General features: G+C 45.6%; 1 protein-coding gene across 6 annotated transcripts in view; it reads right to left on the bottom strand.

Moving 5' to 3' along the window:
- Positions 1-17,335, bottom strand: part of LOC126997517 (proteoglycan 4-like) — a 291,843-nt gene that overhangs the window by 61,034 nt on the left and 213,474 nt on the right. The window contains exons 1-2 of one of the 6 annotated variants that reach the window (XM_050858654.1): positions 4,648-4,801; positions 3,182-3,397 (exon numbers count right to left, since the gene is read on the bottom strand). The exons of 3 other annotated variants lie outside the window; for them this stretch is intronic. The gene's annotated coding sequence lies outside the window, so the exon portion shown is untranslated. Of the gene's footprint in view, positions 1-3,181; positions 3,398-4,268; positions 4,381-4,647; positions 4,802-13,567; positions 13,700-17,335 lie in introns of those variants that run through there. 2 more of the 6 variants (XM_050858655.1, XM_050858657.1) reach the window with 2 other exon arrangements.

Below are 17,335 nucleotides of genomic sequence, written 5' to 3'. Positions count from 1 at the left end.
TTCTCCTTCTTTCTCCTTTTCTTTTTTTCTATCATAATGATCTTAGATGTCGATTATATTAGTGAAGAAAAGTTTAATTCAGTCAACTCTCTCTCTCTCTCTCTCTCTCTCTCTCTCTCTCTCTCTCTCTCTCTCTCTCTCTCTCTCTCTGTTATGAAGCCAAAAACATTAATCTTCAACTTACAATCCAAATTCCTTCTCTACACGGTACGCAATATCATACATTCCACGCTCCTCTACTTCTTTCTTCCTTCCCTTCCTTTTTTACATATATATTATCTTTTATCACCTGCAATATGTTACCTGGGGACCGGAGAACCGCCCGCCCGCCCCCTCATTCTTCATCTGCGTGAGTTACCGTTTAAAAATGAGCATATCGGAAAGGTGCGTGCGAGGTGTTTGTGTGTATGTGTGTGTGTGTTAAGGGAGTATAAGGTGAACGGGGCATTGTTTTAATCTCGTTGTTGTGATGGAGAGTGGCACCAAGAATTTTCAGTGTTCAGTAAATTTTTCCCATTTTCTTTTTTTCCTTTTTTTCTGCGTCTACCTCCAAGGCGCAGCGTTCCCCATGACTCCTTCCTTCCCTCCCCGAGTGCATGCAGCAGCCAACAACCGGTTTAAACTTTCCCACGCATGTCGATGAAAATTGCAGCACCGCGACAGGGAAAAGTTACGAAACGAACCTTTTACTACACTTTTTTTGGGGGGTGGAGGAGGGAGTTGAACTTTTTTGGGGGGAGGGGTGGAGGGGAGGAGGTGGTACTTTATTTGAGGCTGAACCTTTTTTTTTTTTTTTTGAGGGTTGGAACTCATTTTAAAAGGGGATCATTTTCATTTTTTTTCATTTTAATTTAATGTATGGGAGCTTTTTTTTTTATAGAGGAATATTATCATTCATTTTTAGTTCAATTGTATGGGAATAATTTTTTTTTAGAGGGTTATTTTCACGTTTTTTTTATATTTTTATGGTAAGGAAACTTTTTTTTGTGAAGGACCGTTATCATCTTTATTACCATGAACAAAAAACAAATCAAAACAAAAAAAGAGAAACCATATTGTCACGAAAATTGCCTGCCATCATGATACATATACTAAACAAACAAACAAACAAACAAACAATAACGGGAATCAGAGGGACCGATCCAATAAGTTATAAATTCCACCAACTGAAAAAAACAACAATAACAACAACTCGTTACTGTGTGTGCTGTTGATGTTGTTGTTGGCTGCGAAAATCTTAATTGAATTGCGTGGTGGTGGAAACAGGAGCGAGATTTCACACCGATACGGGCAGCTGGTTGGCTTCTCTCTCTCTCTCTCTCTCTCTCTCTCTCTCTCTTCCACCTTACTGCATCCCTTCCCTTTTTCCCTCCTGTTAATGCCTCCATCTCCCACCCTTTCCTCCGTTAATTACCTCTCTCTCTCCTTACCTCCCTTCCTGCTTCCCCTCCCTTTATCCCTCCTCTACGTGCCTCCCTCTCTCATCTTACCTCTCTAATACAGCATCCATCCCCCTCTATCTCTCCTCTCAGTGCCTCTCTCCCTCTAACAGGACTCCCGCCACTACCTTACACAGCATCCCCCTCCCTTTATTTCTCCTCTTGCTACCTCCCTCCCTCTCTTCATACCCCCCCTTATTGCAGCTCCATCCCTTATCCCTCCCCTCGCTGCCTTGCTCCCTCTAACAGGCCTCCCGCCACTACCTGAGCACCGGTAACACACGGCAACCTCTTCCTCCCTCCACCTGCACACACCTGGGTTCCTCCTGCACGCCCAATGGTTATGTGGCCTCGGGGACGGCGCTCACGTTTTGGTTCTCCCACTCAGAATATTGCATTTAAGATTCATGGTGGTAACATATATATAAAGCGTGTTTTTTTGCCTCTCCTGTGATGTGTATGTGTGTTGTGTTGATTCGCTCACTCTCCGGTAATTAGGAAGAACGTTAATGACACTACAGAAAAAAAAAAAGTGGAATGGCGTGTGTGTAAATGAATAAATGAACAAGTCTGTAAGTAAAACGTTAATTCATGCTCCCCTTTTACCATGTGCTCATTTACACCTGTCTGCCTATCCAATCAAAATTTACAACGCCACCTTTCAATTTAACCTTTTACGTATGCTAACCTAACTAGCCCTCATCTTCACCCACCCAATCGACCTATCCGTAACTAACCTATGCAACAAAGGACACTAACTAGCTTTACCTCTTCTGCCATCCAGCCAGCCAGGAAGCCACCACCCATCTTTTCTTCTCCCTCTGCCACCTTTCTCCACCTAGACCTACCCAATCAGTTCATACATTTTCGTTACCATACACAAAACCTAATACCTTTACTACCACCCATCCAGGCACCCATTCCCTCACCTCTTCCACTTATTCAGCCACCACCCGGTTCACTAAACTCTGCTGTTCCCCGTCGCTGGTTGGCCCAACGCTAGACAAGTCACTAGACAGACGCCAGACGTAACGGTGAACGCCCATCACAAAATTGTGGGAATGAACACAATACTAATAATGTATTTTCCACATATTCTTCTCATGTTTGTTCTGTAAATCATCCATTATTCAGTACAATAATACTTCTCGTTAGTATTTTCATATGCTTTTACATAATTAATCATGAGCTGGAAAAAAAAAAAAAAACGCAGAGTTCAAGTGCTATGTTGCCGCTGTGTGTGTGTGTGTGTGTGTGTGTGTGTGTGTGTGTTTAGTGCCAAGACAACTGACCTCGGGTAAGTGACGGAACACCTGAGAACTAAGTCTACTGTCAACCTTCCATTCAGTGAGTATTGAAGGTCTTGTTACTGTCACGCCTTGTTTGTTTAAAACTAATGAAGCCTCAAAGGCTATGTCTAACCTCACATAACACACACACACACACACACACACACACACACACAAATATATATATATATATATATATATATATATATATATATATATATATATATATATATATAATTCACCTATCGTAAAATCGAGGATCGATAACAATAAAATAGGAAATATGAAATAAATACAAAATGCAAAGGTTACTGGTCCAAAAAAACAATCACTGTTAATATTATAGTTCAATTTTTTGAGTGAATTCCAAAAGCCGGTAGTAACTGGCCTGGGCGTTGCCGTATTACAGCACCGCAGGCACTTCCTCCTGCACCCAAAGGTCGTGCCACTCACCTGTGTCTGTGTATGAGTGTGGCGAGTGACCACCAACAGCCAAGACACACGGGGTGGAGGACGTGCCCTTAGAGGCTCCTCGAGGGCCAGCAGGAAGACACCGACTGCCGCTTGGAGGCTCCGACGAGTCGTTTTCGTTTTCTCGTGATATATGGAACTCGCGCACACGTCACGGGTATAAGAATTCACTTGCCTGAGCGATTTCTATAAACTGTTCTGTAAAAATAAAAATTCCTGGCTTTACCGATGGCTGGCGGGGGAAAACTGGCTAAACTAACGTCGAGGGAGTCATGAGGCGAGGGCGGCGGGCGCATGCGTCGGCGACCACTCCCCTTCAGGGCACAATGAGTCGCGGGACGACCTCGGGTGATTACATCAGCATCTGGCCGCCGCGGGAGGAGGGGGGGTAGGAGGAGGGAAGGGAGAGGGGCGGAGCGGGGAGTCGGAAAGGGCGAGGCAACTTCCCCTGGGCTCCTCCGTGTTACCCCTCCCTTGGCCACACCCACAGCCGGCCGGGGTCACCAGACAGCCTTTTCCCTACACGTCTTGCGGCCACACTCAGTCACCGGTATCCCAGGACCATTCGTCATCGCATCCGATAGCAAAGCAACTCGCTCACAGTCACACTCCCTCCCTCCTCTCACACAAGCACGAGGCAGCAACCTACTCGCTCACACTCATCCCGCCACTCACGTCGTCCCCCGAGGGCATCCGCTGCTGCTTTCCTCGTCCCAGCACCTCACTCATCCTCTTCCTCTGAACCACCGGCCTCTCTCTCTCTCTCTCTCTCTCTCTCTCTCTCTCTCTCTCTCCACTCAATAATTCTTCAGTATTCTCCTCACTCCCTCTACTCGCTCGCAAAGACCACGTGGCTTGCGTACACACACCCAACCACCGCCTCACCCTTGCACACACACACACACACACACACACACACACACACACACACAGTCCACTCTTGCTTTCTGCCCCTTCACGTTACTGTAATACCTCCTGCATGCAACACAGTGGACCCTAACTTGCATGTAGAACACTCAATTTTCACGCAAGCAGTGTTCGCGTGTTCCTTAACGGGGTGGCGCCTGACCTTCCGAATCAACTATAGTCTGCAGAGCGACCAGCACGAGTGGCTGCCAGAGGGAAGCTGTGGTGACTGCCGCTGCATGTGAGTCATGCCGTTTGAGTCACCTCCCCAGTCACGCCCAGCTCCCCCTCACTCCTCATTGCTAGAACTGCAGCACTTTTGTCACCTCAACACAACTTTCACACAACTTATCTCCGATGTTTTTCTTCAGTTAATTTCCACGATGGGATTGTTATCAGTGGGTTTCGTGACTGTGACACAACGGCAGTCGAAGTGTTGAACAAATATCTTAAAAAATACTAGTAACGGTAACTGGCGCTCGTTGGCCGCCAAGCCGCGGGTCCTCACTGCACAGCGCCGCAGCCTCACTGCCGCAGCTCACCAAGAGACTCTCAGAACAGCTCTGCAACGTGACTCCGTGAGGGACGCAGGTCGTTGGGATGGTAAGAGTAGCGAGGAGAGGAACGCTGTGGTGGGCGCCACGCCACTGACTGACGAGCCTCGGAGCCGCGGGCGGCGTCGCGGCTTTGGATGAGGGAAGGAGCAGCAGCCAACGGCGGGATCAGCCCTGCCGGCCAACCACGGCTCCTCCTCCTAACCACACTCGTTCTTACCCCTCCAGCCACACTAACTTTCAATAAAATCATAATCACGTTTACCACCTGTTCCCACTTTTCACGCCTCACGCCGAGATGAACGCCTCGCATCGCAGCGCTCCCGTTGAGATGGTGACGTGTGATAAGATGAAGCTGTACGGCTGAGGCTACCGTGCAATCTTCAGCTTAATTGCGCCTTAATCATCAATCAAGCACTGCATCAGCCAGCAGTCTCAGCGTTCTGCCTACTCCCTGCCGGCACAGTGGAGCCCGCCCCTTCCTTGCCCCTGCTCCTCAGCACACTCGCCCCATTGTTCTCTATCTTCCTCAAACCAACACTCCTCTTCCTTCCCTCTCCCCAATCTCTCGAATTTTACACGTGAGTGAGTTTCTGCCTCTCCCACACCTGCCTCCGGCGGTCATCTCTACACTCCTTCCTGGCGTCCCTGAACTTCACCTTCCTCGAAAAAAAAAATATATATATATATATATATATATATATATATATATATATATATATATATATATATATATATATATATATAATGATAAATAAAAAGAAAAAAACCCTCCGGCGATGGAGTCACTTGGAGTGTGTGAAGGAACAAACATTCCTCGGAAGGAGTACATTCTCACGAAAGGCCATAACGGTTGGCAGGCAGCGGGGTTTTCACCTTAATGAGCGTGACACGGGTGAAGGGGTCGCGCCTGCCAACTGAGTGTCTGTGCGCCCTTTCGCTTCAGTATTCGATAAGCATCATGCACCGCCATGAGCAGAAGGCAATGTAGTCACCGGCTAGGCCAGCAGACCGCACGCGCACATGGCGGCTTGGTCGTTACACATGAGTTTTCCCGCGTTGCATCATGGGAGACGGAGGGAGGAAGAGGGACCGGCGTGAGGACCCATAAGGACGACAACACAACTTCCTCCCAACGCTCCCTCGCTCTTGTGCGTCCCTCAGCTCTTTGAGCCTCGGGTTGCCAAAGGAAACAATTGGAATCCAAGACCATAACCCTTGTGTTCGACGGCTTTTTAGCACCCCGACGGAACGAGACCATAGATAATGAATTGTCTATGTATGAGGAAGTTGACGCGCTGTCTTATCTCGTAGTGGGAGGAGATGATGAGATGGAGATAAAAAGGGAAGAATCTGGCAACGAATGGATGACTAAGAGCGGGAACCTAACACTGGCGGGGCGGCGGGAGGGGTGCGGGGGAGGCGAAGGCTGGGGCGGGAGCTTGGCTTTTATCCCGATGAACACCGGTGTGCTCATTCCCCTGCAGAATGAAGACCTGCTGGAGTATTGCAGGAGAGCATGGGAGTCTATATTACCGGGTTAGTGTCATGAACTCAGGCTGATGAAGGGTTAAAGGCCCTGTCTGACTGTCTCGCCCCCTGGCCCACCCGTGTAAACATTTAGGCAGCTGACTGAACCCAACACCAACCTGCAGTCAACCTAACACAGCGCGGCGCCATGGGTTATCAGGCTGATGATGGTCGCATGAGTCAGAAGGGGACGGACCCACCATCCCTTATATTGCTACCACTAATTTCCACTTTACTACTACTACTACTACTACTACTACTACTACTACTACTATCACAATTCGCCATGCAGCATCACAACTGCAAGACCACCATAACCTTTTAACACCACTCTTCGAACAATCAATCAATCACTCCCCAGCAAGTCTATTATGGCCGAGTAAGCAGAATCCGCCTTCAAACTCACCAGACTAAACACTGCCACTCCTGACTTGCTGGTTGGCTATCTCCCTCGTCTCCCCTTTCACCTCCAACCACTGCAGCTTCCCCACCACTCACCACCAACGCTATCTCCACCACCAATAACGTTCAATAGACTCACCACCGCCACCACCACCACCCACCTATCACCCTTTCATCGTGTTTCGTCACTGTCCGAAGAGTTGCCAGCACTGGGTTGGTGTGTGTGTGTGTGTGTGTGTCCCTGAAACTACATGTGCGACTGTGGGACTGGCGTTACCGTTTCCCACGTATTCAGATTGACATGTTTTCGGATGTTGTCTTTTTTTTATCCCGTGGGAGTGTGTTTGTGTGTTTGTTTGTCCGGATGCCGCAGCAAATGACTCACTGGGAATCTTTATGCCTCAACCTATAGAGCCCCAGACAGTAACTTGATCCTCTTATGGGCAAAAATTGTTACCTGGATGAATGTGGAAGAGGTTTCGGATCATTAACAATATACCAGAGAGAGAGAGAGAGAGAGAGAGAGAGAGAGAGAGAGAGAGAGAGAGAATCCTCGGTTATTGTCCCGCCTCAGAACGGTGAAGAGAAGTTTACTACGCCCGCTTCCCACGCATGACATTCAAGCAAGGAGTTCCGTGTTTTTTTTCTCATGGTTTTATGACTCAAGGAAAAAAAAACAAGATTGGATCGTCTCACTACGGCTTGTCGATTTAAGGAGAGGAAAGCGTTTTTCATTTACGACCCTCTATAACGATGTGTGGTGTTGGAGTATTGATCGCTCACGCACCACATCAAAATTTTAAGTGTCATTTACTTTCCCTTCATTCGAGTGCATTAATGTCGGTATTGTCAGACGCTTCCATACGCACATTAACTAATTCCAAAGGCCGAAAAGGAGATAAGTCGGGTTCTAATGAGTGTTCGCTTAGATTCGTTGTAGAAGGAAAAGGTCAAACTACGAGAAGGGTCATAAAACTAACCCTGGAAATGCATGAAACTCCGACGAAAGCCCCCAGTCAATCATGAGTGCTTGGGTGCCGGAATGTTGAATAATATGACACTAAGACTCCACATAATCACATAATCCTACTCAAGGCACAGGAACCTCAATCATGACGTCTTAGAGCAGTGGTATCAGTCTTAACGCACGATTAAGAATTTAGAGCTGATAACAGATAGACAAAGCAACAAAGTGACAACCCCTCCATGAATTTTAAAGTCAGGACAAACGGATAATCAGATGAAAAGATGAAATAAAACTTACGATTCACACATTGCTTCTAACTGACGGCAGATTACCACCCAAAGTAAAAGAATGGGCAACCCAGGAAATGTAGAAGTCTGGGGAGTCAGACAACCAGAAGAGATGAAATAAAAGCAGTTACCGGAGCAGGATGGAGTACACAAACATCAGACAGAGAGCTGGAGGGCATTGCGAAAACCATTTATCCTGCAGTAGGCAAGTAATGGCTGACGATTATGAAGATGATGAAAAGAGGATGTGACAATTCCACGCCTCGTCACACCATGCTATTCCCTCCCTCTGTGTTGCTCTAATTGGGGGAGCATGACAGCATAAAACACAGGTATTGGGTGTTCCGATTGCCCACACACCGAAGTCAAAGTGCTGGGAGGCTCTTTGTCTCAATTTATACGAGGATGTGAGGATTCCACGCCGAGTCACACCATGCTATTCCTTCCTGCACTGAGAACAACTATCATCACGGAGAGAGAGAGAGAGAGAGAGAGAGAGAGAGAGAGAGGTAGCACGCACGAAGTCAGTCAGTCACACACACACACACACACACACACAGAAAACCGCAGCATGAATGGGCGTGGTTCGTCACCTCATGCTGTGAGCTGTGCTGTTCTGTGCTGTGCTGTGCTGTGTGTGTGTGTGTGTGTGTCCGGTCCCCATGGAAGGAAGCGCAGGCCCTACCATCACCACCCACCCTGTCCCTGGACCCTGATCTCTCCCTCTCTTCTCCCTGCCTGATACCGCAATCCTTCCTTCCTCTCCCTCTCTCCCTTTCTAAAACTATCCTTCCTATTCTCTTTCTCTCCCTCTAATACCAATACCACCTCCATCCCTCTTTCTATCACTCACTAACACCACTACTCTCCCTCTGCACAAAACAACCTCCATTTATCTCCCTTTCTAAAACTATTCATCTCGTTCTCTCTCTCCCTGTAGACCATCTCGTTCTCTCTCTCCCTGTAGACCATCTCGTTCTCTCTCTCCCTGTAGGCCAGCTCCATCCCACTCTCATTGCCTGACACCACTATCCTCCCTCTCCCTCTTCCTCCTCTCTTCCTCTTCCTTCTTTTCCTACTCGCACTCTCCCTCTCCCTCTCATCGTAAACCAGAGAGAGCGTGTGCTTGAGACCGGATGCAGACCGAGGCCCGCTGATGGCTTGTGTGTGTGTGTGTGTGTGTGTGTGTGTGTTGGTGAGAGAGACAAAACCACAGGGCGAGAGGAATGACGCTACAGTGCATTGACGGCGGTGATAGACAGGGAGGAAACATGGAAGGGAGGTGAAGGGGGAGGAGAGGAGGGAGGGGATAGTGGGAGGAAGGAGTGTGCAGAGGAGAGGAGGGAGGGGAAAGTGGGAGGAAAGAGTGTGCTTGTAGATAAGGGGCCGGTGTGATCAGGAACGTACCAGTAGCAGTAGTAGTAGTAGTAGTAGTAGTAGTAGTAGTAGTAGTAGTAGACAGAAAATAATAAAACTCCTGTCACATCATCTCAACACAATCCATTTATATTCAACTCAACTAGACACCCTTTCCCTCCCTCCTTCCACCCCTTCCTCCTTCCTCCTCTTCTTCCTTCCCCAGGGCGTCGGTGACCAGTGGACCGTCAACACACGCAAGGCCTCTCCCCTCCCCCCTCCCCATGACTCCCCTCCCTCCACTACACTTCACGGCGGGGGAGGAAGTGTTGTGGTCTAGAATCGTGGCAGTATCTATCACACACACTCTCTCTCTCTCTCTCTCTCTCTCTCTCTCTCTCTCTCTCTCTCTCTCTCTCTCTCTCTCTCTCTCTCTCTCTCTCTCTCTCTCTCTCTCTCTCTCTGGTATTACGCTGTTGTCTATGTATTGGACTTCAGACTAAAAAAAGAAAGAAAAACAAAGAATGAAAAAGAAAGTCGATATTTGCGTTTTTTTTCCATATTTTACTCTACATTTTTTTTTCTTTTTTTTTTTTTTTACTCTCCTCTTGGTCTTTAAATTTACTATTGGTGTTATTTTCATCTATTTTTCTTTTCATATTTTATTTTATCTTTCTCTGTGGTGTTATTATTTTTTCCTTTGCCTATATTTTCTTAGTTTCTTTTTCCTTTCTCCATTTTTTGTGCTTCTTCATCTTGCTTTTTATCTCTCTAGTTTTCTTTCCTCTTCATCTTCCTCAATTTTGTCTTCTTTTACCATCCTCTTCATATTTTTTCCCTCCCTCTTTCTCTCTCCATTTTTTGCGGTTTCTCATTACGCTTGTGGTCTTTCAAATTTCTTTCCTCATCTTCAGTTTTCTTTCTTCGTATTTTTCCTCTCTCTCCAGTTATCGAGGTTCTTCATTATGCTTTTGTTCTTTCTAATTTTCTTTCCTCATCTTCTAGTTTTTCTCTTTTTTTTTATCATGTATCGCTTTTCTGCTCGTCATATCATCATTCTCATCTTTATTACCTTCTCTTCACGCTACGGTTGTGTTTTCCTTGTGTCTTCATCTCTCTGTTTCTCATGTTTTTTTCACACTCATTATACAGGACTGCCGGAAATCCTAACCTAACCTCCTTCTTTCTCTTCCACCACTCCTCTTTCTCCTCTTCCTCTTCCCCAAGAAATCCTCACACCTTTCTTCTTCCTCTTCTACTACTGCTCTTCCTCCTCCTCCTCCTCTTCCTCCACTACATAACGCCCCTCCTCCAAAGAAATCCTCATCTAACCTCCTTCTTCCACTTCTAAAGCTCTTCCTCCTCCTCCTCCCCCCTCTTCATAACGCCTTCCTTCATAAAGAAATCCTCATATAACTTGCATTTTCCTCTTCTACCACTCCTCTTCCACAACGCTCCACTACCCTAAGAAATTCCCATATACTTTCTTACTCTTCTAAAGCTCTTCTTCCTCCTCCTCTAGATAACACCCCCTTTCCCCAGAAAATCCTTAAATAACCTTCTTTTTCCTCTTCCACTGGTGCTCTTCCTCCTCCTCCTCCTCCTCCTCCTTTACATAACACCCCCCAGACTCCCTCAAGCACGCAGTTAGGCAGCTGGACGGTCACTCCCTAAGGAACACACTACCAAAACTCATTACAAGGGGACAACACACACACACACGCCTTACCCGCCCCTTCCACCCCGACCTCACTCCCTGCCACCCTTGTATATACCCCTGTCTGGCTATCTGGCTGGCTGGCTTCTGCTTGCACACACACCCACACACACACACACACGAGGGACAGGGAGGGAGAGCGTACACAAAGACCCTTAATAATGAAACAAAAAGAACAGCCTATCTTCTCTCACAATGTTATCTTTCAATATTCGTGTATGATAAGAGAATCCCAATACCTTGTCGTTAGTCGCCACTGCTATGAGAGCTACCCAATCCTTTGTGCTGGTGAATAAAGGAAGAATGACATGTATTATTCAGGTATTCTACGTGTATCTGATGGAAAGGTCTGAAAATTTGATACTATGAAAAGTCGAAAACACCAAAAGCAAAATCAATGGAAGACTGAGGGGAGAGATGCGTGTGAGGGTGAACTCTGTGTGTGTGTGTGTGTGTGTGTGTGTGTGATGATAAGGCAGGCAGGCAGCGAGGGGGCGGAGCATTCACCAAACACAACACCCTGTACAAAGTCGGTGATGATGGTGGTGGTTGTGGTGGTGGTGGTGAATTTCTTACTGAACTTCACTCCAGTTGACAGGAAATGCATTATATCCTCACTAACAGCAGCCAAAAATAGCCCATATACGAAAAAAAGGTGATTAGGGTAAGCTGGGATGCGTGAAAAGAATGCAAAAAGACAAACTCAAGCACCCACAATAAAAAAAATTGGATAAAATGACCTTTCCTAAGAGTTATAACAAAAGGCAGACTTATACATCGTGCTGTTCTAACCTAAATAGTGTTCTAGCCTCTAACACCACTCTATCCCCCTTCTTATAGCATGACTCCCTTTAAATAACCCAGTTCCCTTAAACAGTATCTCAACCGCTTTAAATCGTTACTTTTGTTTAACCCTTTCCAATCGCCTCCTCCGAGCGCCCCTTAAAACTCTAACAACACTCTTAGCCCCCTTCTTATAACATGACTCCTGTAAATAACCCAGTCTCTTTAAACAGTATCTCAACCCCTTTAAATCGTTACTTTAGTCTAACCCTTTCCAATCGTCTCCTCCTAACGTCCCTTAAAAAAGATAACATTGCCCCCTTAAATAACATCCCAGTCCCCTTTGTATAGTATCTCAGTCCCTTTAAATCATTACTTAGCCAATTTGAAAGACAACCAAGTTCTCTCGAATCGTATCCCACCTTTCCTAACTGATAATTTTTGAGTTGTAGGCGTTTCCAGGGGTAGTACTTTTTTTCCTTTTTTTTTTTTTTTGCTCTGGTGGGGGTCTGACAAGGCTTCTGTACCATAAACTCTACAAAACACTCATGAGAACACACTTTACCTCTTTTTTTTGGGGGGGGGCCTTTAAAAATAAGTGATGTGAGTCGGTATCATCTAAAAATACCACCCCTTGCCCCTCTAAGCTTGCCATATGTTCATAAAAGTAAATCTACAGAATTCACCGCCAGTGCTTGCTATTCTGCTGGTCTCCTCACGGCCGGCTGCCTGCTTGGTGGTGGCTGCTGCGTCTGCTTCATCGTCTTCCTGTTTCGCTCACCGCTACTTCCGCCACATTCTATAGTCCTCCTCCCCTTCGTTGGTCTTCCTCCTCCATCCCTTCCCTTCCCTTCTTCCTGCTGCGTTTCCTCTTCCTTACCTCCTATTAAATGTCAGTACCTTCCTTCCTTTCTATCTCACTTTCCCTCTTCAACTTTCTTCTTTTTCCATTCATTCTTTTCCTTTACTGAGTCTCCTAATCTTGCCATAACATTCCACACCCACTCACTCGCTCACCTACACTACCTAACCACACCCACACCCACATTCGTACCTACACCCATCCCCTCCACACTCACCTACCTACTCATCCCTAACCACACCCACCCCACAAACACCTTAGAGACAAAACTTCCACCTTCCTCCGATATAATTTACAACTCCTTTCGTACTTTCATAAAATCTAAAACCGACTGAAAAATAAGAATCTGATAACAACACCAAGCTTTAGTTATCAGCAATGTCAGTCACCGCCATCGCTACAGCATGCCACCTGGTTCACCGCCTTCCCCCCCTTCTCTCCTGCCCCCCTCCCCCCTCTTTACCTGAGACGGGAAACCAGGTGAACAAAGATCCTCTCCCACCCACCTCTCAAACCGTGCTGCTGCTGACGATGATTCTGATGATGATGATGATGATGGTGACAAATGCTTGGTCTCTATGAACTGAATATTGATAGTTATTTAATATTTAATGCGATATATATATAAAAAAAAGGTGTTGGTGTAAGAGGATGAGAGAGAGAGAGAGAGAGAGAGAGTCATGAAAGGGAGGATCACATAAGAGAATGAAAGGAGTCACGATTCTCTCTCTCTCTCTCTCTCTCTCTCTCTCTCTCTCTCTCTCTCTCTCTCTCTCTCTCTCTCTCTCTCTGTGTGTGTGTGTGTGTGTGTGTGTGAGTGTGTGTTGCTCCTGCACTGTAACCTGAGCCACCTCCGCGTCAGCTGCCATCCCTGTCATACTAACATCACCACCACTAGCATCACCACCACCACCACCACCACCACAAAGAGGCATCACCATTACCACTACTAACACCACCATCACCACTAACATCACCACCACCACATCACAAACCACTCTTACCTGTACTATAATGCCGCAGTCAACACCACCACCACCACTACTACCGTCACCACCACCTCAGATAGCAACTAACAATGCACTGAGGAAGAGCTGCTGTATCTCTCTCTCTCTCTCTCTCTCTCTCTCTCTCTCTCTCTGACACACACACACACACACACACACACACACACACACACACATACACACGTAACAGTCTTTTTTTTATAGATAACGGAGATAAAAAATAGTTAAGAATTCATGAATGGTCTGAGGCGCCTCTACCCAAGAAGAAGAAGAAAAAAAAAAAAAAAGGAAAAAGTACTGCTCGTATTACTATAATGTTACTTCTACTACTACTGCTACTACTACTACTACTACTATTACTATTACTACTACTATTACTACTACTACTACTACAATGATACTACTACTATTCCACCACCACTAAAAACAACAACAATAATAACAATAACAATAATACCAACAACCTCTTAAGTGCCTTCCCTAAGTGGTGACTTCCTTAAAAGATTAGAGACTAGAGAGCTTGCATGACAGCCTCCCTCCTTAGCCCCTTCCCCCTCATCTCCCCTCACACACTCACGGTCCTGCATGCCCCCTCCCTCCCTTGGCCTCCCTTTCTCCTCTTCTGCTTTCTCCCCCCACTCTTACTCACGGCCTGCATGCCCCTCCCTCCCTTGGTCTCCCCTACTCCTCTTCTTCTCCCTTTCCTCACATACACTCACGCCTTCATATCCCCTCCCTCCCTTTCTCCTCTTCTCCTTCTTTCCCCTCACACACTCACGGTCTGCATGCTCCCTTTCCCCTCCTTCGCCCCCCTTTCTCCTCCCACCCACTACACATTCTCGGCGGCTTGTCAGTGACTCAATATCGCCACTCGAGTCTGTCTTCGTGCTGGTGACGCGAACTGATAAGCTCCTCCTTGGTTTTATTAAAGAGAAAACAATTAAAGTGATATGAAGAGGGAAAGCATAAGAAATAACTTCCGTGTCTTCGTTACCTAAAGATGAGGAGAAGGAGGAGAAAAAAGGAAGAAAGAAATAAGGAAAACAAGTGAAGCGATAAGAAAGGAAAACAGAAAAAAGGAAATTCCGATTCTTCATTACCTAAAAAAGAGGAAAAGGAAGAAAGGAAAAAAAGGAAGACAAGTTGATAAATAAGATACGTGGAAATACCAAAACAATGCAGTGATTCAAAATTAAATCAAAGGAAAATATTAGTAAGTTTGCAACCACTGGGCGAGAAACTAAATCTTCACACATGAACAAATATTAAACTGAAACTTAGTGTACAAGATGAATAAATAAACTCTAAAAAACAAACACATAAAATACACACACACACAAAGCAGGTATAAAGGATGTGCGTGTATAGATCAGCGGTCAACGAATAAATAAATAAATAAACAAACAATAAAAAAAAGATATGTGCGTGTAGCGAACAGCTGTGAACGAATAAAGATTTAAAGCCGCGTTCACTACCTATGCAAACACGAGGAGAGGCGTGAATAAGTAAAGGTGGGGACTCAATAATGCAGAAAGTGTGTGTGTGTGTGTGTGTGTGTGTGTGTGTGTGTGTGTGTGTGTGTGTGTGTGTGTGTTTGGACAGGTAAGCCCTCACCTGTCACCTAATTTTTTACATCATACTTATAAAAAAAAACGGTGTAGATTTGGCTTCCTCCCTTCCCCAGCCCTTTCACCTGCCTCCCTCCCTCCTCCATCCTTTCCCCTATCCACCTCCCTCCCTTCCTCCACCTCTCCACCTGGCACTTCTTCACCTCACCTCTTATACCTGGCGTTTACCTCTCTCTCCTCCCTCTTATCCATCACTCTCTCTCTCCACTCTGACACCTCTCCTTCCTTCCCTCTCCTCTCCTCTCACCTCAGCTACTTCCCTCCCTTCCCTCAGTCTCTCCTACACCGACTGTCCTCTTCTTTCTTCTTCCCACCTGTGTTTTTTTTCTCTCCCTCTTCACCTTTATCTTTTTCTTCCCCTCATCTATTACTCGTTCAGTCTCTCGCTCTCTCTGACTCATGCTTCCTTCCTTCCCCTCTTTCTTACACTATTCTGTCCCCTAACACATATTTCTTTCATTTCTTCTCCTTAACTGTATTTACTCTCGCACTCCTTTTCTCTCTTTTTTTCCTCTTGTAATCTGTACGTACTCAGTCCTTTCTTTTCCTTTTCTGTTCCTTCCAATCTTCATTCACCCTTTCTCTCCTTTTCTTCTCCTTTCTACCTGTCTTTTCTCTCTCTTTTCCTCCCCACACACTTTCCTCCTCCTCCTCTTCTCTTCCCCACCTGTCATTCTCTTATCTTCACCCCTTCCCTTACACACCTCGTCACTGCTAATGCTCATAAATAATTTCAAAGGACAATAATAACTTCAACACGTCACATTATGGTGTATTTTCGTTCGTCTGTTCGTTGGTGTGTATGTATTTTTAACGGGGAGAGGAGACAGGTAGAGAACGATTGTATAAGTCTTTCTGTCTGTCTGTAGGGGAGGCGCAGGGCATTACATTTTTTACCAGCTCTCTCTCTCCGGACTCCTTCACCTTCCCTTCACCGTGACATTCTCCGTCCCTCGAGTCAGATGTAGGTCCCATTGTCTCGTGCTGACTCGTCTGGATCTTTGCAAAACCCCCTCATTCAACCCCGCATTCCAGCACAGATAAAGTAACCTCTCTTCCTCACCCTCTCTCCCCTCTCACACACTAACACACCTGCGCTATTTTTCCCTTTAGCTTTTCTCCCTCCCCTTACCAACAAACAGAAGGTATGAAGTACACTTTCCTAGAACCAAGAGAAGGGTAACAGCAACAATAACAACACCAGCCTTAGCAACAGACATAAGAGAAAGAAATGGAAGAAAGGAAAAAGAAGGACGGGTAAACAAATATGATATGTGGACACACCAAAACAATGCAGTGATTCAAAGTTAAATCAAAAGAGCTAGAAACACGGACAACTCTTATATAACTTACGAACCAGCTAACTTATGAGAAAAGGATGGAAACAAAAGCAGCATTAGCAACAAACAGAAGATAGGAAGACATACATACCATGCAATGACAACTTTCTTTTCATAACTTTCAAACCAGCTAACTTACGAAAAAAGGAAGATAGAAATAGACTGGTAGGCCATTCACTGACGACTCTCTTAATATAACTTACGCACCAGATAACTTTAACTAGACAAATAAAAAGAAATATAAACCATCAGCACTGAGTCACCCAGCTGCTGTACTCACGACACTCCATGGCGAGAACTCCGATGTACACACTTACCTATAAAGAAAGAGAAAATAACCTCATTAGTACAGCACAGGTAGGTTATAACGAATCATCTTATGGTGGTTACAATTTCACAGGTAAGTGTTTGAACAGCCTCATTCGCGTTGCTGTATTGTATTCCCTGCTTCCTACGACTTCAGTTCTTTTAACAAACGGCTTCGGAAGTATATTATCATTATTTTAAGCCACCTTCCACATGATATTTAAAGTGCAGGATATTACGTGATATTTATTTCTTACTACTTCTCCAGAAAACAATGCATTTACCACCATTTTCTTTTACAGCAGAGGAAGCAGCTCAAGGGCAAAACAAAAAAAAAAAGGTCCGCTATGCACTCTTCCTGGAAAAAAAAAAAAAAAAAAAAAAAAGAGAAGCCAAAAGGAGAGGGTCAAATTCGGATGGACAGCACAAGACCGTCTTCGGGTATACTGTCGAGCAACAACCAGTGATAAAGTAATTGGGCTGAAGATACG

Source organism: Eriocheir sinensis, chromosome 12 (genome assembly GCF_024679095.1).
Source record: "Eriocheir sinensis breed Jianghai 21 chromosome 12, ASM2467909v1, whole genome shotgun sequence".
Lineage (NCBI taxonomy): Eukaryota > Metazoa > Arthropoda > Malacostraca > Decapoda > Varunidae > Eriocheir > Eriocheir sinensis.
This window is presented reverse-complemented; position numbering and strand designations above follow the sequence as displayed.